This window comes from Pristiophorus japonicus, chromosome 12, assembly GCF_044704955.1.
Source record: "Pristiophorus japonicus isolate sPriJap1 chromosome 12, sPriJap1.hap1, whole genome shotgun sequence".
Classification (NCBI taxonomy): domain Eukaryota; kingdom Metazoa; phylum Chordata; class Chondrichthyes; family Pristiophoridae; genus Pristiophorus; species Pristiophorus japonicus.
This window is the reverse complement of record NC_091988.1, coordinates 98,373,624-98,394,230: the sequence shown is the minus strand read 5'-3', so window position 1 is coordinate 98,394,230 and position 20,607 is coordinate 98,373,624.

Sequence of the window (20,607 nt, the reverse complement as noted above, 5' to 3'; positions counted from 1 at the left end):
AACCAAAAAATAAAACAACTGAGCAGAGGGAGCAAGGCCACTCCCCAATTGGCAACTAGGGGAGAGGTGTGCCTCGTTAAGAGCTCCTCTGCTCAGTCATATTAAACGAGGCCAACCAAGACCATTAAGGCCTGTGACTTTGGGGTGGGTGTAGCCCTTAAAGGGACCCCGTGATGGCGACCCCATCCACGCCGGTGGCGGGGCCAGCGAAGACATATGCGCAGGCGGTGTCCACATCCACGGCACCTTCTGCGCCACCCGCTGCCCTGCCACCATTCAGGCTTATCACAAAAAAACACGGGGTCAAGAGCTACACTCACCCCACAATGAGCATCGAGGAGTGCGTGCGGGCGATGGCTGGGGTAGTCGGCCCCTCGGCCATTGTCGCAGCCTCCAAGATGTCTGGGAAGGCTGTGTTCTTCCTGGGGTCGGAGCGGGCGGTGTCCCTGGCCCTCGAAAAGGGGCTCACGGTGGGCGGGACGTTCCTGCCGGTGGACCCTCTCGAGGCCACCGCGCAGAGGGTCATCATTTCAAACGTCCCGCCCTTTGTTCCCACTGAGCTTCTCCTCCCTCACCTACACCAACTGGGGGAGGTAAGGTCGGGGATCAACCCCATACCGCTTGGCCTCAGGGAGAGCAGCCTGCGCCACGTGTTCTCCTTCCACCGCCAGCTCTTTGTCCGGCTGGCGCGGGAGGAGACGACGGAAGGGCATTTTAGTGTGGTGCACGAGGGGACTGCCTACCGCATCTTCTGGACGTCGGACGGTGATTGGTGCCATGCCTGTAGGGAGGTGGGGCATGTTCGTAAGAACTGCCCCGCCTCCAAGGCCGCCAAACCACCGAGGGCGGCCAAGGCTGGCGCCGCCGCCACCCCTCCCCCTAGTTACGTCCGCGTGCCGGGAGCTGTAGGTGCGCGGGCATCGTCGGAGGCCTTTGTTTTCATGGCCTCCGGCGGGGGGGAGGGAGAGCGTCCGACCGAAAAGAAGGCGTGGAACAAGACGAAACATCTCGAGGCGGGTCCCCTCAGTGCGCCAGAAAATTTGACCACCGCGCTCGGCCCAACCCAGTGCCCGAGCCCTTGAACAACACCACAGAGGGGCCCGGGCGCGGGCAAGAAAAGAAAAAGGGGGGGGCGGAGCGGGAGACCTCGGCAGACATGGAGGTCTCCCTGCCTCAGCGCACCCCCAGGACCAAAAAGAGGCACCGCCCCAATGAGGCGGAGGGGGAACAACATCCCTCCGCGGAGGAGTCGGTGCCCGCCGCGTGTCCCGCGTCCCCCACCAGCGCCCCCAAGCTGCGCCGTAGGCGGGAGGAGTCTGTCCCCGGGGAGGGTGAGCCGGTCGAGGCTGCCCAGCCTCTGCCTCCCGGGGATGGCGTGGAGGATCTGCGTGTCGTGGGGGGCGTGGGGACCGCGGAGGAATGCATTGCCGCCGGGCCGGGCGTCCTGGGGACTGAGGCGGGCGGGGCCGAAAAGGCCGAACCTGAGCCCGCCCAGCCAATATCCAACTTCCCCCAGGATTTGCTCGACTCGGCAGAAACACAAATTATTAACACTTTTTATGAATCTGTACACGCTGGGCCGGGGGGTGGCAGTGGGGAGGGGGAGGAACACCCACCCTCGCCCCCTACTTTGGAGCTGGAGCACTTGGGGAGCCTGGGGATTTCCTATGGCCGGGTCTCTCCTTGTTCCCCGGTTCCTGGGGCGGAGGGGGAACCCCTTCCGCTGTCGTTTCCCGACCCAGCACCATTTTTAAAAGAGCCCAGTGGGGACTCCTCTGCCGACGATCCTGGGGGTGGGATCGGGGCAGAGCCAGGGCCGGTTGGAGCGGCCGGGTCATTTGCCGTACCTTCTGCGGTCGATGGGCCGGCTGCTGGCGGCCACCTCCTGGAGGAGGACGGGGACTCGGTGGGGGACGCGGGAGAAGAACTAGAGACCACCGCCAGGGAGGCGGTGGATCTGCTCGCGGCCGCCGCTGAGGCCCTCCTCATTCCTGCAAAGGAACTCCGGGACTTTTTGGCCCAGAGCCGGGGTCGCTGCAACCAAGCCTGACTGGCCCTGGAAAAATGGTCCGAACCAGAGCAGATCAAGGGGTCCATCCGCGCCGCTGCTAAAACCTTGGCCGCGGGCGGGCCCTTGACAAAGGCGCAACACCTTGAGCAGCGCGAGCTCGAGGGACTCCTCGCTGGGCTGCGGAGGGAGTGGAGTTCAACAAAAGACTCCGCTCCCTCCCTCACAATAGGTTAAGGTAGAGGTTGCACTATGCTTTTGCCATGAAGATAACCATAGCCAGCCTCAACATCAACGGCGGCAGAGGGGCACGCCGTAGATTTGACAATTTTTCGTTCCTGCGGGAGAGGAAATATGCGGTGTGCTTCCTGCAAGAAACCCACACCGTTCCGGGAGACGAAGCCACGTGGCTCCTGGAATGGCAAGGAGAGGTCCGCATGAGCCACCTCACCGCCACTTCTAGTGGGGTGGCCATCTTGCTGGGCCCGCATTTTCAGCCGGAGATCTTGGGGGTCGAGGAGCCCGTGCCAGGCCGCTTGCTGCACGTAACGGCTCGCCTGGGGGACGTGCCGCTCCATCTCGTGAACGTGTACGCCCCTCAGCCCGGCCCGCAGCAGACGCGCTTCTTCGAAGAGGTGTCCGCTCTTCTTGGCTCCGTCGACGTCGGCGACTGCATTGTCCTCGGGGGGGATTTTAACTGCACCCTCGAGGCGAGGGACCGCTCCGGTGCCCCGCATTGCATGACGGCGATGGAGAAGTTGAGGGACCTGGTCGGGTCCTTCGACTTGGTGGATGTCTGGCGAAATCTCCATCACGACTCCAGCGCCTTTACTTGGGTGAGGCCTGGAGTAGGATGGTCCAGAGTCGACCGCCTTTACGTTTCTCGGGCGTACGTTTCCTGCGTCCCGGCGGCCTCCATGGGCCGGTGCCGTGTTCGGACCACCACCTGGTGTGGGCGGAGCTCGCTTCGCTCCGCGCGAGGACGGGGTCCGCGTACTGGCATTTTAACAACCGGCTGCTGGAGGACGTGCGGTTCCAGGACTCGTTCCGTCGATTCTGGTCCGACTGGAGAAGGAAGCAGGGGGGCTTCCCCTCCTTGAGGCTATGGTGGGACGTGGGCAAGGCTCACGTCCGCATCTTCTGTCAAGAGTACGCGAGGGGGTCGACCAAGAGGCGGGCGGCCAGGGTCGGGCGCCTAGAAAAAGAGGTGCTCGACCTGGAATCCCGTCTCGGTCAAGTCGTCGAGGACCCGGCCCTGCGGACGGTGTACGAAGCGAAGAAGGCCGCGCTGAAGGACCTGCAGCTCGTCGGGTCCCGAGACGCGTTCGTGAGGTCGCGGATCCGGTTCCTGCGGGATCTGGACCGCGGCTCCCCCTTCTTCTACTCGCTGGAAAAAAGGCAGAGTGTCCGTAAGCAGCTCTTGACGCTGCTGGCCGACGACGGTTCTCTCGTCTCGGATCCGGAGGGCGTCAACAACAGGGCCCATGAATATTACGGGGCTCTGTTCTCTCCGGATCCGTCCAGCGAGGAAGCGCGCAGAGTTTTGTGGGAGGACCTGCCGAAGGTCAGCCCGGAGGGCGGTGAAAATCTGGAAGCTCCGCTAAGCCTTGCGGAGCTGACCGGTGCCCTCGACCGGCTCTCGAGGGGAAAATCCCCGGGGCTGGACGGGCTGACCGTGGAGTTCCACAGGGCGTTCTGGGACGTCCTGGGGAGCGACAACGCGCGGGTCCTGGGGGAAAGTCTGGCAACCGGGGAGATGCCCCTCTCTTGGCGCAGGGCAGTCATCGTCCTGCTGCCTAAGAAGGGCGATCTCCGCCTCCTTAAGAACTGGCGCCCGGTCTCCCTCCTCAGCACGGACTACAAAATCTTCGCCAGGGCGATGTCTGCTCGCCTTGGTGCCGTGCTGGACCACATGATCCACCCCGACCAGTCCTACACGGTCCCGGGCCGGACAATCCACGACAACATCCATCTGGTCCGGGACCTCATCCATTATTCCCAGGAGGCTGGTCTGTCGGTCGCCTTCCTATCTCTCGACCAAGAGAAGGCGTTCGACAGGGTGGATCACGACTATCTGCTCGGAACTCTGCGCGCTTTCGGGTTTGGGACGCATTTCGTCGCCCGGATCCGACTTTTGAACGCCTCCGCGGAGTGTCTGATTAAGGTTAACGGGTCCTTGACGGCGCCCCTTCGCTTTAGGAGAGGGGTGCGCCAGGGATGCCCCATGTCCGGCCAGTTATATGCCATCTGCGTGGAGCCTTTCCTGCGCCTCTTGCGGACGAGGTTGACGGGACTGGCTCTGCAAAGGCCGGGCGTGGAGGTCGTCCTCTCGGATGACGCCGATGACGTGCTCCTCTCGGTAGAGGATCCCGCTGACCTGCGGAGGATGCGTGAGTGCCAGGAGATTTACTTGGCCGCGTACTCCGCCAGGATCAACTGGGAGAAATGTTCCGGGCTCCTGGTGGGTCAGTGGCAGGTGGACTCCCTGCCGAAGGAGCTCAGGCCTTTTGCCTGGAGCACGACCCATCTCCTCTATCTGGGAGTCTACCTTAGCCCCGACGAGGGAGCCTGGCCGGCGAACTGGCAGGAGCTGGAGGCCAAGGTCGCCGCTCGCCTAGGGCGCTGGACAGGACTGCTCCGAGTGCTGTCCTCCAGGGGTCGAGTGCTAGTCATAAACCAGCTGGTGGCCGCAATGTTGTCGTACCGGCTGGTCACTTTGACCCCTCCCCCTGCGTTTGTCGCCAAGATACAGAAGAAGCTGGTGGACTTCTTCTGGAACAACAGGAAGCACTGGGTCTCTGCCGCGGTCTTGAGTCCCCCGCTTGAGGAGGGCGGTCAGTTGGTGGTGTGCGTCAGCGCCCAGCTCGCGACTTTCCGTCTTCAGACCCTTCAGAGATACCTTTACGTCGAGCCCCCTCCTAGGTGGTGTGCTCTGGCGATGTATTTCTTCCGCCAGCAGCGCGACCTCAATTACAACACGCAGCTCCTGTTTGTGAACTTGGGGGGTGTCCCTCCGTGCCCTCCGGGAGCTGCCTGTCTTTTACAAGGAACTCATCAGGGTCTGGAACAAAGTCTCCACCAAGCGCAGCTCTCCGCCGGCTGGAGTGGCGGCCGTCCTGCAGGAGCCGCTGCTCGGGAATCCGTACCTCCACGACCGAGGTTTTATGTGGCGGTCGGAAGAGAGGGCTGTGGCTGGTGAGGTGACCAGGGTCAGGGACCTGCTCGATGGCGGAGGAGCGGGCTGGATGGCGCCAGGCATGCTGGCGCGGCGCCTAAATTCAGCCGACGTCTGCCGCGCGGCCGAAGCCATCGAGTCGCTAAAAACAGCTTTGGGCCCTGACTCCGTTAGGTGCATCGAGGAGGCTCAAGCACGTGGTGAGATCCCGTCCGAACTGACCCCCGTCCGGACGGAATTCCTCATCGGCGCCAAACCCCGGAACCTCCCTCGGGGGCCGGCGCCTCACAACTTGAGCCACCTCGAGGAAATCCCCTCCGTGCCTTTCAGTTCTGCGCGCAGGGGTTTCCTGTACGGGCTGCTCCTGCACACCCTCAACTTTGCCATCCTCGCCGGCCGTCCGGACACGCCATGGCGTACCATCTTGCCGTCCGGAGGAGGCGGGGGTCCCCGATGGAGGGCACTCTACGCAGGGGTCCTCCCACTATTCATCGGGGACTTGGCCTCGAGGGTGGTGCATGGAGCAGTGCCGTGCAATAAATTTTTAAGCCGGTTCACGGACTCCCAGGCCGCCTGCAATTTCTGCGGTCTGGAGGAGTCCGTGTTCCATGTTTTTATTGAGTGCACGAGGTTGCAGCCCCTGTTCCATTATTTGAAGGGGCTGCTCCTGAAATTCTGGCTGCACTTCAGTCCCACTCTCCTGATCTTTGGGCATCCTGTGCGGAGGGGAGCGGGTAGGTCCGAGGGCCTCCTCGTAGGACTGCTCCTGGGCACGGCCAAGGGTGCCATCAGCCGGTCCAGGCAGCGGGCGGTCGAGGGGGTCGTTCAACCTGACTGCCTGCCTCTCGTCCGCTTTTACATCCGGTCCAGGGTGTCCTTGGAGATGGAGCACGCGGTGTCCACCGGTACGCTCGCGGCCTTCCGCGAGAGCTGGGCACCGGAGGGACTGGAGTGCATCATCACGCCCGGCAACCAAATTTTAATTTGATTTTACGTTTTAAAGTTTAATTTGTTTTAATTGCCGGTGCTTTTAGTGTCCCCCTTACCTTTTATAGGGGGCACTGGGGAAAAATTGTGATTTTAGTGCCCCAAAAAAAAAGAAGAAAAACACAAAAAAAAAAGGAAAAAATAAAAAAGGGCCTTGTAAATGTCTGGTGTGTCACCCAGGTCGGGTGGCACGGTTTAATGTTTTGTTTTACAGATAAACTCTAAAAGAGTTTCATGCACCAATGGTGGAGCAGTGGAGGCGTGTCCTGCTCAGTTGGCTGAGTGAGCAGTGAGAGAAGGAGCTATCAAGTTTTGGTGCTGCCTAGAAGGCCTGGAGAGCCCTGAGAATAGCCCAGGAAGAGGAGGAAAGGGCTAGCTTGCTACCCATTCAACATCCGGAGGGAGAGGTGGAGCACAGAAAAATTATCATTTACTACAGAGAGTTGGAGAGAGGTGGAAAGAACAACCTGAGGAAACACCATCCAGTGTGGAAGGAGGGAGAGTCATTTCTACATCTTCGACAGGTGGGTGTGTTTTGTTGCATTCCCCAATAGACTTTGTTGTATCGGTGGGGGGAGGAAAGAAGACCACTGAGGGCCGGAACATCGCGGGGGGTGTGTGTGTGTGGAAGTGTGTGTGGGGGTCTTGCCTACAGCTAGGCCCCACACACAATTGAAACACCCCTCCCCCATTGCCTAGCCTGGGATAGTTGGAGCTACCTGGCTGAAGAATATTTAATCACCTATTGAACATCGTTGGGAGTGTGTGCCTGGGTAGCTCTAGCTGCCCCAGGTGAAGACATCTTCTCCCCCCCCACCCGAAGACCACCCCAAAGACTGTGCTTTGTTTTTTGCCATCTGGGGAGTGCACCCACCCATTGCTGTGAGGGGAGACCTGCCCTCGCAGCCTCCCTCTTTCCCACACCCCCTTTTCTCTATCTCTCTCTCTCTGTCTCTCCCCTCTCTCTCTGAGAGCCCTTCCTCCTAATTTAAAAAAACCCAAAACAATTAAGACACTGAGCAGAGGGAACAAGGCCCCTCCCCAATCATTAACTAGGGGAGAGGTGTGCCTCTTTCAGAGCTCCCTCTGCTCAAAACACAAACGAGGCTAATAAAGACCATTGAGGCCTGTGACTTTGGGGTGGGCGTGGCCCTTAAAGGGACCCTGTGGTGGCGACCCCATCCACGCCGGTGGCAGGGCCAGCTAGGACTTATGTGCAGGCGGCATCCACATCCACGGTGCCTCCTGCGCCACCTGCTGCCCTGCCACCATTCAGACTCATAACTAAGAAACACGGGGTCAAGAGCTACACTCACCCCACAATGAGCATTGAGGAGTGCGTGCGGGCGATGGCTGGGGTAGTCGGCCCCTCGGCCATTGTCGCGGCCTCCAAGATGTCTGGGAAGGCCGTGTTCTTCCTGGGGTCGGAGCAGGCGGTGTCCCTGGCCCTCGAAAAGGGGCTCATGGTGGGCGGGACGTTTCTGCCGGTGGATCCTCTCGAGGCCAACGCGCAGAGGGTCATCATATCGAACGTCCCGCCGTTTGTTCCTGCTGAGCTCCTCCTCCCTCACCTGCACCAACTGGGGGAGGTAAGGTCGGGGATTAACCCCATACCGCTCGGCCTCAGAGAGAACAGCCTGCGCCACGTGTTCTCCTTCCGCCGCCAGCTTTTTGTCCGGCTGGCGCGGGAGGAGACGATGGAAGGGCATCTTAATGTGGTGCACGAGGGGACTGCCTACCGCGTCTTCTGGACGTCGGACGGCGTGCGGTGCCATGCCGGTAGGGAGGTGGGGCACGTTCGCAAGAACTGCCCCGCCTCCAAGGCCGCCAAACCACCGAAGGCGGCCAAGGCTGGCGCCGCCGCCACCCCTCCCCCTAGTAGCGTCCGCGTGCCGGGAGCTGTGGGTGCGCGGGCATCGTCGGGGGCCTTTGTTTTCACGGCCTCCGGCGGGGGGGAGGGAGAGCGTCCGGCCGGAAAGAAGGCGCGGAACAAGGAGAAACATCTTGAGGCGGGTCCCCTCAGTGCGCCAGAAAGTTTGAACACCGCGCTCAGCAAAACCCAGTCACCAGCGAGCACGGGGTTCCCTGAGCCCGTGCCCGAGCCCTTGACCAATACCGCAGAGGGGCTCGGGCGAGGGCAAGATAAGGAAAAGGGGGGGGCGGAGCAGGAGGCCTCGGCAGACATGGAGGTCTCCCTGCCTCCGCGCACCCCCGGGAACAAAAGGAGGCACCGCCCCAATGAGGCGGAGGGTGAACAACATCCCTCCGCGTGTCCCGCGTCCCCCACCAGCGCCCCCAAATTGCGCTGTAGGCGCGAGGAATCTGTCCCCGGGGAGGGTGAGACAGTCGCTGCCTCACGGGGATGGCGTGAAAGATCTGCCTGTCGTGGGGGGCGTGGGGCCAGCGGAGGAATGCGTAGCCGCCGGGTCGAGCGTCCCGGGGACTGAGGCGGGCGGGCCGAAAAGGCCGAACCTGAGCCCGCCCAGCCAATACCCAACTTCCCCCGGGATTTGCTCGACTCGGCAGAAAATGACACTGCAAACAATTTTAACAAACATCCACACGCTGGGCCGGGGGGTGGCGGCGGGGAGGGGGAAGAACAACAACCCTCGCCCCCAACTTTGGAGCTGAGGGACTTGGTGGACCTGGAGAACTTCCTAAACCAGGTCTCTCCGTGTTCCCCGGCTCCTGGGGCGGAGGAGGAACCCCTTCCGCTGTCGCTTCCCGACCCAGCACCAATTTTAAAAGAGCCCAGTGGGGACTCCTCTGCCGACGATCCTGGGGGTGGGATCGGGGCAGAGCCGGGGCCGGATGGAGCGGCCGGGCCGTTTGCCGTACCTCGTGCAGTCGACGGGCCGGCTGCTGGCGGCGACCTCCCGGAGGGGGACGGGGACTTGGTGGAGGACGCGGGTGAAGATCTCGAGTCCATCGCCAGTGAGACGGTGGATCTGCTCGCGTCCGCCGCAGAGACCCTCCTCATTCCTGCAAAGGTACTCCGGGACTTTTTGGTCCAGTGCCGGGGTCGCCGCGACCAAGCACGTCTGGCCCTGGAAAGATGGTCTGAGCCGGTGTTGCTCGTCGCTTCCGTCCGCGCCGCCGCTAAAACCATGGCCGCGGGCGGGCCCTTATCAAGGACGCAGGGCCTTGAGCTGCGCCGGCTCAAAAAGTTCCTCGCTGGGCTGCTGAAGGAGCGGAGGTCAACAAACGACTCCACTCCCCCCCCCACAATAGTTTAGGTAGAGGTTGCACTATGCTCTAGTCATGAAGATAACCATAGCCAGCCTCAACATCAACGGCAGCAGAGAGGCACGCCGTAGATTTAACAATTTTTCGCTCCTGCGGGAGGGGAAATATGCGGTGTGCTTCCTGCAAGGAACCCACACCGTTCCGGGAGACGAAGCCACGTGGCTCCTGGAATGGCAAGGAGAGGTCCGCATGAGCCACCTCACCGCCACTTCTAGTGGGGTGGTCATCTTGCTGGCCCCGCATTTTCAGCCGGAGATCTTGGGGGTCGAGGAGCCTGTGCCAGGCCGCTTGCTGCACGTAACGGTTCGCCTGGGGGACGTGCCGCTCCATCTCGTGAACGTGTACGCCCCTCAGCCCGGCCCGCAGCAAACGCGCTTCTTTGAAGAGGTGTGCGCTCTTCTTGGCAACGTCGACGTCGGCGACTGCATTGTCCTCGGGGGGGATTTTAACTGCACCCTCGAGGCGAGGGACCGCTCCGGTGTCCTGCAGTGCATGACGGCGATGGAGAAGTTGAGGAACCTGGTCGGGTCCTTCGACTTGGTGGACGTCTGGCGAAATCTCCATCCCGACTCCAGCGCCTTTACTTGGGTGAGGCCTGGAGTAGGATGGTCCAGGGTCGACCGCCTTTACGTGTCTTGGGCCTACGTTTCCTGCGTCCCGGCGGCCTCCATGCAGCCGGTGCCGTGTTCGGACCACGGGCGGAGCTCGCTTCGCTCCGCGCGAGGACGAGGTCCGCAAACTGGCATTTTAACAACCGGCTGCTGGAGGACGTGCGGTTCCAGGACTCGTTCCGTCGTTTCTGGGCCGACTGGAGAAGGAAGCAGGGGGGCTTCCCCTCCTTGAGGCTATGGTGGGACGTGGGCAAGGCTCACGTCCGCGTCTTCTGTCAAGAGTACGCGAGGGGGTCGACCATGAGGCGGGCGGCCAGGGTCAGGCGCCTAGAAAAAGAGGTGCTCGACCTAGAGTCCCGTCTCGGTCAAGTCGTTGGGGACCCGGCCCTGCGGACGGTGTACGAAGCGCGTTCGTGAGGTCGCGGATCCGGTTCCTGCGGGATCTGGACCACGGCTCCCCTTCTTCTACTCGCTGGAAAAAAGGCAGAGTGTCCGTAAGCAGCTCTTGACGCTGCTGGTCGAACGACGGCTCTCTCGTCTCGGATCCGGAGGGCGTCAACAACAGGGCCCGTGAATATTACGGGGCCCTGTTCTCTCCGGAGCCATCCAGCGAGGAAGCACGTAGAGTTTTGTGGGAGGACCTGCCGAAGGTCAGCCGGAGGGCACCGAAAATCTAGAAGCTCCGCTAAGCCTGGCGGAGCTGACCGGTGCCCTCGACCGGCTATCGAGGGGAAAATCCCCGGGGCTGGACGGGCTGACCGTGGAGTTCCACAGGGCGTTCTGGGACGTCCTGGGGGGCGACTACTCGCGGGTCCTGGGGGAAAGTCTGGCGACCGGGGAGATGCCCCTCTCTTGGCACAGGGCAGTCATCGTCCTGCTGCCTAAGAAGGGCGATCTCCGCCTCCTTAAGAACTGGCGCCTGGTCTCCCTCCTCAGCACGGACTACAAAATCTTCACCAGGGCGATGTCTGCTCGCCTTGGTGCCGTGCTGGACCACATGATCCACCCCGACCAGTCCTACACGGTCCCGGGCCGGACAATCCACAATAACATCCATCTGGTCCAGGACCTCATCCATTGTTCCCAGGAGGCTGGTCTGTCGGTCGCCTTCCTATCACTCGACCAAGAGAAGGCGTTCGACAGGGTGGATCACGACTATCTGCTCGGAACTCTGCGCGCTTTCGGGTTCGAGACGCATTTCGTCGCCCGGATCCGACTTTTGTACGCCGCCGCGGAGTGTCTGATTAAGGTTAACGGGTCCTTGACGGCGCCCCTTCACTTTCGGAGAAGTGTGCGCCAGGGATGCCCCATGTCCGGCCAGTTATACGCCGTCTGCGTGGAGCCTTTCCTGCACCTCCTGCGGATGAGGTTGACGGGACTGGCTCTGCAAGGGCCGGGCGTGGAGGTCGTCCTCTCGGCTTACGCCGATGACGTGCTCCTCGCGGTAGAGGATCCCGCTGACCTGCGGAGGATGCGTGAGTGCCAGGAGATTTACTCGGCCGCGTCCTCCGCCAGGATCAACTGGGAGAAATGTTCCGGACTCCTGGTGGGTCAGTGGCGGGTGGACTCCCTGCCGGAGGAGCTCAGGCCTTTTGCCTGGAGCACGACCCATCTCCTCTATCTGGGAGTCTACCTTAGCCCCGACGAGGAAGCCTGGCCGGCGAAATGGCAGGAGCTGGAGGCCAAGGTCGCCGCTCGCCTAGGGCGCTGGACAGGACTGCTCCGAGTGCTGTCCTACAGGGGTCGAGCGCTAGTCATAAACCAGCTGGTGGCCGCAATGTTGTGGTACCGGCTGGTCACTTTGACCCCTCCCCCTGCGTTTGTCGCCAAGATACAGAAGAAGCTGGTGGACTTCTTCTGGAACAACAGGAAGCACTGGGTCTCTGCAACGGTTTTGAGGCTTCCGCTTGGGGAGGGCGGTCAGTCGTTGGTGTGCGTCAACGCCCAGCTCGCGACTTTCCGTCTTCAGACCCTGCAGAGATACCTTTACGTTGAGCCCCCTCCTAGGTGGCGTGCTCTGGCGATGTATTTCTTCCGCCAGCAGCACGGCCTCAACTACGACACGCAGCTCCTGTTTGTGAGTGTGGGGGGAGTCAGGACCGCCCTCCGGGAGCTGCCTGTCTTTTACAAGGAACTCATCAGGGTCTGGAACAAAGTCTCCACCAAGCGCAGCTCTCCACCAGCTTGAGTGGCGGCCGTCCTGCAGGAGCCGCTGCTCGGGAATCCGTACCTCCACGACCGAGGTTTTTTGTGGCGGTCGGACGCGAGGGCTGTGGCTGGTGAGGTGACCAGGGTCAGGGACCTGCTCGATGGCGGAGGAGCGGGCTGGATGGCGCCAGACACGCTGGCGTGGCGCCTAAATTCTGCCAACGTCCGCCACGCGGCCGATGCCATCGAGTCGCTAAAAAGAGCTCTGGGCCCCGACTCCGTTAGGTGCATCGAGGAGGCTCAAGCACGTGGGGAGATGCCGTCCGAACTGACCCCCGTCCGGACGGAATTCCTCATCGGCGCCAAACCCCTGAACCTCCCTCGGGGGCCGGCGCCTCACAACTTGAGCCGCCTCGAGGAAATCCCCTCCGTGCCTTTCAGTTCTGCGCGCAGGGGTTTCCTGTACGGGCTGCTCCTGCACACTCTCAACTTTGCTATCCTCGCCTGCCGTCCGGACACGCCATGGCGTACCATCTTGCCGTCCGGAGGAGGCGAGGGTTCCCGATGGAGGGCACTCTACGCGGGAGTCCTCCCAGTATTTATCCGGGACTTGGCCTGGAGGGTCGTGCACGGAGCAGTGCCGTGCAACAAATTTTTAAGCCGATTCACGGACTCCCAGGCCGCCTGCAATTTCTGCGGTCTGGAGGAGTCCGTGTTCCATGTTTTTATTGAGTGCACGAGGTTGCAGCCCCTGTTTCATTATCTAAAGGGGCTGCTCCTGAAATTCTGGCTGCACTTCAGTCCCACTCTCCTGATCTTTGGGCACCCTGTGCGGCGGGGAGCGGGTAGGTCCGAGAGCCTCCTCGTAGGACTGCTCTTGGGCACGGCCAAGGGTGCCATCAGCCGGTCCAAGCATCGGGCGGTCGAGGGGGTCGTTCAACCTGACTGCCTGCCTCTCTTCCGCTCTTACATCCGGTCCAGGGTGTCCTTGGAGATGGAGCACGCGGTGTCCACCGGTACGCTCGCTGCCTTCCGCGAGAGGTGGGCACCGGAGGGACTAGAGTGCATCGTCACGCCCGGCAACCAAATTTTAATTTGATGTTACGTTTTAAAGTTTAATTTGTTTTAATTGCCGGTGCTTTTAGTGTCCTCCTCCCCTTTTATAGGGGGCACTGGAAAAAGGAAAAAAATGTGATTTTAGTGCCCAAAAAAAAAACAAAAAAAATGAAAAACAAAAAAAAAAGGCCTTGTAAATGTCTGGTGTGTCATCCAGGTCGGGTGGCACCGATTAATGTTTATGTTTTACAGGTAAACTTCAAAAGAGTTTCATGCACCAATGGTGGAGCAGTGGAGGCGTGTCCTGCTCAGTTGGCTGAGTGAGCAGTGAGAGAAGGAGCTATCAACTTTTGCTCCTGCCTAGGAAGGCCTGGAGAGCCCTGAGACCAGCCCAGGAAGAGGAGGAAAGGGCTAGCTTGCTACCCATTCAACATCCGGAGGGAGAGGTGGAGAGCTGAACAATTATCATTTATTACAACTACAGAGAGTTGGAGAGAGGGGGAAAGAACAACCTGAGGAAACACCAACCAGTGTGGAAGAAGGGAGAGCCATTTCTACATCTTCGACAGGTGGGTGTGTTTTGGTGCATTCCCCAATAGACTTTGTTGTATCGGTGGGGGCAGGAAAGAAGACCACTGAGGGCCAGAACATCGCGGGGGTGTGTGTGTGTGGAAGTGTGTGTGGGGGTCTTGCCTACAGCTAGGCCCCACACACAATTGAAACACCCCTCCCCCATTGCCTAGCCTGGGACAGCTGGAGCTACCTGGCTGAAGATTCTTTAATCACCTATTGAACATCGTTGGGAGTGTGTGCCTGGGTGGCTCTAGCTGCCCCAGGTGAAGACAGCTTCTCCCCCCACCTGAAGACCACCCCAAAGACTGTGCTTTGTTTTTTTTGCCATCTGGGGAGTGCACCCACCCATTGTTGTGAGGGGAGACCTGCCCTCGCAGCCTCCCTCTTTCCCACACCCCCTTTTCTCTATCTCTCTCTCTCTGTCTCTCCCCTCTCTCTCTGAGAGCCCTTCCTCCAAATTAAAAAAAAAAACAATTAAGACACTGAGCAGAGGGAACAAGGCCCCTCCCCAATCATTAACTAGGGGAGAGGTGTGCCTCTTTCAGAGCTCCCTCTGCTCAAAATACAAACGAGGCCAATAAAGACCATTAAGGCCTGTGACTTTGGGGTGGGTGTGGCCCTTTAAGGGACCCCGTGATGGCGACCCCATCCACGCCGGTGGCGGGACCAGCAAGGTCATATGCGCAGGCGGTGTCCACATCCACGGCACCTCCTGCGCCACCTGCTGCCCTGCCACCATTCAGACTCATAACTAAGAAACACGGGGTCAAGAGCTACACTCACCCCACAATGAGCATTGAGGAGTGCGTGCGGGCGATGGCTGGGGTAGTCGGCCCCTTGGCCATTGTCGCGGCCTCCAAGATGTCTGGGAAGGCCGTGTTCTTCCTGGGGTCGGAGCAGGCGGTGTCCCTGGCCCTCGAAAAGGGGCTCATGGTGGGCGGGACGTTCCTGCCGGTGGACCCTCTCGAGGCCACCGCGCAGAGGGTCATCGTTTCGAACGTCCCGCCCTTTGTTCCCGCTGAGCTCCTCCTCCCTCACCTGCACCAACTGGGGGAGGTAAGGTCGGGGATCAACGCCATATCGCTCGGCCTCAAGGAGAACAGCCTGCGCCATGTGTTCTCCTTCCGCCGCCAGCTCTTTGTCCGGCTGGCGCAGGAGGAGAAGACGGAGGGGAATTTTAATGTGGTGCACGAGGGGACTGCCTACCGCGTCTTTTGGACGTCGGACGGCGTGCGGTGCCATGTCTGCAGGGAGGTGGGGCACGTTCGCAAGAACTGCCCCGCCTCCAAGGCCGCCAAACCACCGAAGGCGGCCAAGGCTGGCGCCGCCGCCACCCCTCCCCCTAGTTGCGTCCGCGTGCCGGGAGCCGTAGGTGCGCGGGCATCGCCGGGGGCCGTTGCTTTCACGGCCTCTGGCGGGGGGGAGGGAGAGAGTCCGATCAGAAGGAAGGCGCGGGAGAGGGCGAAACATCTCGAGGCGGGACCCCTCGGTGCGCCAGACAGCTTGAATACCGCACTCAGCCCAACCCAGTCACCGGCGAGCACGGGGTGCCCTGAGCCCGTGCCCGAGCCCCTGACCAATACCGCAGAGGGGCTTGGGCGCGGGGAAGAAAAGAAAAAGGGGGGATGGAGTGGGAGGCCTCGGCAGACATGGAGGTCTCCGTGCCTCCGTGCACCCCCAGGAACAAAAGGAGGCGCCGCTCCGATGAGGCGGAAGGGGAATAACATCCCTCCGCGGAGGAGTCGGTGCCCGCCGCGTGTCCCGTGTCCCCCATCAGCGCCCCCAAGCTGCGCTGTAGGTGGGAGGAGTCTGTTCCCGGGGAGGGTGAGACAGTCGAGAGTGCCCAGCCTCTGCCTCCCGGGGATGGCGTGAGAGATCCGCCTGCCGTGGGGGGCGTGGGGCCTGTGGAGGAATGCATTGCCGCTGGGCCGAGCGTCCCGGGGATTGAGGCGGGTGGGGCCGAAAAGACCGAAACTGAGCCCGCCCAGCTATTAATCAACTTCCCCCGGGACTCGCTCGACCCGGCAGAAACTGGAATTAAGAATTTTAATGAAACTGTACATGCTGGGCCGGGGGGTGGCAGCGGGGAGGGGGAGGAACACCCACCCTCGCCCCCTACTTTGGAGCTGGTGCACTTGGAGGGCCTGGGGATTTCCTATGGCCGGGTCTCTCCTTGTTCCCCGGTTCCGGGGGCGCAGGGGGAACCCCTTCCGCTGTCCTTTCCCGACCCAGCACCATTTTTAAAAAAGCCCAGTGGGGACTCCTCTGCCGACGATCCTGGGGGTGGGATCGGGGCAGAGCCAGGGCCGGTTGGAGCGGCCGGGTCATTTACCGTACCTTGTGCGGTCGATGGGCCGGCTGCTGGCGGCCACCTCCCGGAGGAGGACGGGGACTCGGTGGGGGATGTGGGAGAAGAACTAGAGACCACCGCCAGCGAGGCGGTGGATCTGCTCGCGACCGCCGCTGAGACCCTCCTCATTCCTGCAAAGGAACTCCGGGACTTTTTGGCCCAGAGCCGGGGTCGCTGCAACCGAGCCCAATTGGCCCTGGAAAAATGGTCCGAGCCAGAGCTGATCAAGGGGTCCGTCCGTGCCGCTGCTAAAACCTTGGCCGCGGGCGGGCCCTTGACAAAGGCGCAACACCTTGAGCAGCGCGAGCTTGAGGGACTCCTCGCTGGGCTGCGGAGGGAGTGGAGTTCAACTAAAGACTCCGCTCCCCCCCCCACAATAGGTTAAGGTAGAGGTTGCACTATGCTTTTGCCATGAAGATAACCATAGCCAGCCTCAACATCAACGGCGGCAGAGGGGCACGCCGTAGATTTAACAATTTTTCGCTCCTGCGGGAGGGGAAATATGCGGTGTGCTTCCTGCAAGAAACCCACACCGTTCCGGGAGATGAAGCCACGTGGCTCCTGGAATGGCAAGGAGAGGTCCGCATGATCCACCTCACCGCCACTTCTAGTGGGGTGGCCATCTTGCTGGGCCCGCATTTTCAGCCGGAGATCTTGGGGGTCAAGGAGCCCGTGTCAGGCCGCTTGCTGCACGTAACGGTTCGCCTGGGGGACGTGCCGCTCCATCTCGTGAACGTGTACGCCCCTCAGCCCGGCCCGCAGCAGGCGCGCTTCTTCGAAGAGGTGTCCGCTCTTCTTGACTCCGTCGACGTCGGCGACTGCATTGTCCTCGGGGGGGATTTTAACTGCACCCTCGAGGCGAGGGACCGCTCCAGTGCCCCGCAGAGCATGACGGCGATCGAGAAGTTGAGGGACGTGGTCGGGTCCTTCGACTTGGTGGACGTCTGGCGAAATCTCCACCCCGACTCCAGCGCCTTTACTTGGGTGCGGCCGGTGCCGTGTTTGGACCACCACCTGGTGTGGGCGGAGCTCGCTTCGCTCCGCGCGAGGACGGGGTCCGGGTACTGGCACTTTAACAACCGGCTGCTGGAGGACGAGCGGTTCCAGGACTCGTTCCGTCGATTCTGGTCTGACTGGAGAAGGAAGCAGGGGGGCTTCCCCTCCTTGAGGCTATGGTGGGACGTGGGCAAGGCTCACGTCCGCGTCTTCTTAAGAGTATGCGAGGGGGTCGACCAAGAGGCGGGCGGCCAGGGTCGGGCGCCTAGAAAAAGAGGTGCTCGACCTGGAATCCCGTCTCGGTCAAGTCGTCGAGGACCCGGCCCTGCGGACGGTGTACGAAGTGAAGAAGGCCGCGCTGAAGGACCTGCAGCTCGTCGGGTCCCGAGGCGAGTTCGTGAGGTCGCGGATCCGGTTCCTGCGGGATCTGGACCGCGGCTCCCCCTTCTTCTACTCGCTGGAAAAAAGGCAGAGTGTCCGTAAGCAGCTCTTGACGCTGCTGGCCGACGACGGCTCTCTCGTCTCGGATCCGGAGGGCGTCAACAACAGGGCCCGTGAATATTACGGGGCTCTGTTCTCTCCGGATCCGTCCAGCGAGGAAGCGCGTAGAGTTTTGTGGGAGGACCTGCCGAAGGTCAGCCCGGAGGGCGCCGAAAATTTGGAAGCTCCGCTAAGCCTGGCGGAGCTGACCGGTGCCCTCGACCGGCTCTCGAGGTGAAAATCCCCGGGGCTGGACGGGCTGACCGTGGAGTTCCACAGGGCGTTCTGGGACGTCCTGGGGGGCAACTACGCGCGGGTCCTGGGGGAAAGTCTGGCGACCGGGGAGATGCCCCTCTCTTGGCGCAGGGAAGTCATCGTCCTGCTGCCTAAGAAGGGCGATCTCCGCCTCCTTAAGAACTGGCGCCCGGTCTCCCTCCTCAGCACGGACTACAAAATCTTCGCCAGAGCGATGTCTGCTCGCCTTGGTGCCGTGCTGGACCACATGATCCACCCCGACCAGTCCTACACGGTCCTGGGCCGGACAATCCACGACAACATCCATCTGGTCCGGGACCTCATCCACCATTCCCAGGAGGCTGGTCTGTCGGTCGCCTTCCTATCTCTCGACCAAGAGAAGGCGTTCGACAGGGTGGATCACGACGATCTGCTCGGAATTCTGCGCGCTTTTGGGTTTGGGATGCATTTCGTCGCCCGGATCCGACTTTTGTACGCCGCCGCGGAGTGTCTGATTAAGGTTAACGGGTCCTTGACGGCGCCCCTTCGCTTTAGGAGAGGGGTGCGCCAGGGATGCCCCATGTCCGGCTAGTTATACGCCGTCTGCGTGGAGCCTTTCCTGCGCCTCCTGCGGACGAGGTTGACGGGACTGGCTCTGCAAGGGCCGGGCGTGGAGGTCGTCCTCTCGGCTTACGCCGATGACGTGCTCCTCGCGGTAGAGGATCCCGCTGAACTGCGGAGGATGCGTGAGTGCCAGGAGATTTACTCGGCCGCGTCCTAGGCCAGGATCAACTGGGAGAAATGTTCCGGACTCCTGGTGGGTCAGTGGCGGGTGGACTCCCTGCCGGAGGAGCTCAGGCCTTTTGCCTGGAGCACGACCCATCTCCTCTATCTGGGAGTCTACCTTAGCCCCGACGAGGAAGCCTGGCCGGCGAACTGGCAGGAGCTGGAGGCCAAGGTCGCCACTCGCCTAGGGCGCTGGACAGGACTACTCCGAGTGCTGTCCTACAGGGGTCGAGCGCCAGTCATAAACCAGCTGGTGGCCGCAATGTTGTGGTACCGGCTGGTCACTTTGACCCCTCCCCCTGCGTTTGTCACCAAGATACAGAAGAAGTTGGTGGACTTCTTCTGGAACAACAGAAAGCACTGGGTCTCTGCCGCGGTCTTGAGTCTCCCGCTTGAGGAGGGCGGTCAGTCGTTGGTGAGCGTCAGCGCCCAGCTCGCGACTTTCCGTCTTCAGACACTGCAGAGATAGCTTTACGTCGAGCCCCCTCCTAGGTGGTGTGCTCTGGCGACGTATTTCTTCCGCCAGCAGCGTGACCTCAATTACGACATGCAGCTCCTGTTTGTGAACTTGGCGGGTGTCAGGACCACCCTCCGGGAGCTGCCTGTCTTTTACAGGGACCTCATCAGGGTCTGGAACAAAGTCTCCACCAAGCGCAGCTCTCCGCCGGCTGGAGTGGCGGCTGTCTTGCAGGAGCCGCTGCTCGGGAATCCGTACCTCCACGACCGAGGTTTTATGTGGCGGTCGGAAGAGAGGGCTGTGGCTGGTGAGGTGACCAGGGTCAGGGACCTGCTCGATGGCGGAGGAGCCGGCTGGCATGCTGTCGCAGCGCCTAAATTCAGCCAACGTCCGCCACGGGGCCGAAGCCATCGAGTCGCTAAAAACAGCTTTGGGCCCTGACTCTGTTAGGTGCATCGAGGAGGCTCAAGCACGTGGTGAGATCCCGTCCGAACTGACCCCCGTCCGGACGGAATTCTTCATTGGCGCCAAATCCCGGAACCTCCCTCGGGGGCCGGCGCCTCACAACTTGAGCCGCCTCGGGGAAATCCCCTCCGTGCCTTTCAGTTCCGCGCGGAGGGGTTTCCTGTACGGGCTGCTCCTGCACACTCTCAACTTTGCCATCCTCGCCGGCCTTCCGGACATGCCATGGCGCACCATCTTGCCGTCCGGAGGAGGCTGGGGTCCCCGATGGAGGGCACTCTATGCGGGAGTCCTCCCACTATTCATCGGGGACTTGGCCTGGAGGGTGGTGCACGGAGCAGTGCCGTGCAACAAATTTTTAAGCCGGTTCACGGACTCCCAGGCCGCCTGCAATTTCTGCGGTCTGGAGGAGTCCGTGTTCCATGTTTTTGCTGAGTGCACGAGGTTGCAGCCCCTGTTTCATTATCTAAAGGGGCTGCTCCTGAAATTCTGGCTGCTCTTCAGTCCCACTTTCCTGATCTTTAGGAACCCTGTGTGGAGGGGAGCGGGTAGGTCCGAGGGCCTCCTCGTAGGACTGCTCCTGGGCACGGCCAAGGGTGCCATCAGCCGGTCCAGGCAGCGGGCGGTCGAGGGGGTCGTTCAACCTGACTGCCTGCCTCTCTTCCGCTCTTACATCCGGTCCAGGGTGTCCTTGGAGATGGAGCACGCGGTTTCCACCGGTACGCTCGCGGCCTTCCGCGAGAGGTGGGCACCGGAGGGACTGGAGTGCATCATCACGCCCGGCAACCAAATTTTAATTTGATTTACGTTTTAAAGTTTAATTTGTTTTAATTGCCAGTGCTTTTAGTGTTCCCCTTCACTTTTATAGGGGACACTGGGGAAAAAATGTGATTTTAGTGCCCAAAAAAAAAACAAAAAAAAAGAAAAACACAAAAAAAAAACACAAAAAAGGAAAAAAAAGGGGCCTTGTAAATGTCTGGTGTGTCATCCAGGTCGGGTGGCACCGATTAATGTTTATGTTTTGCAGGTAAACTCCAA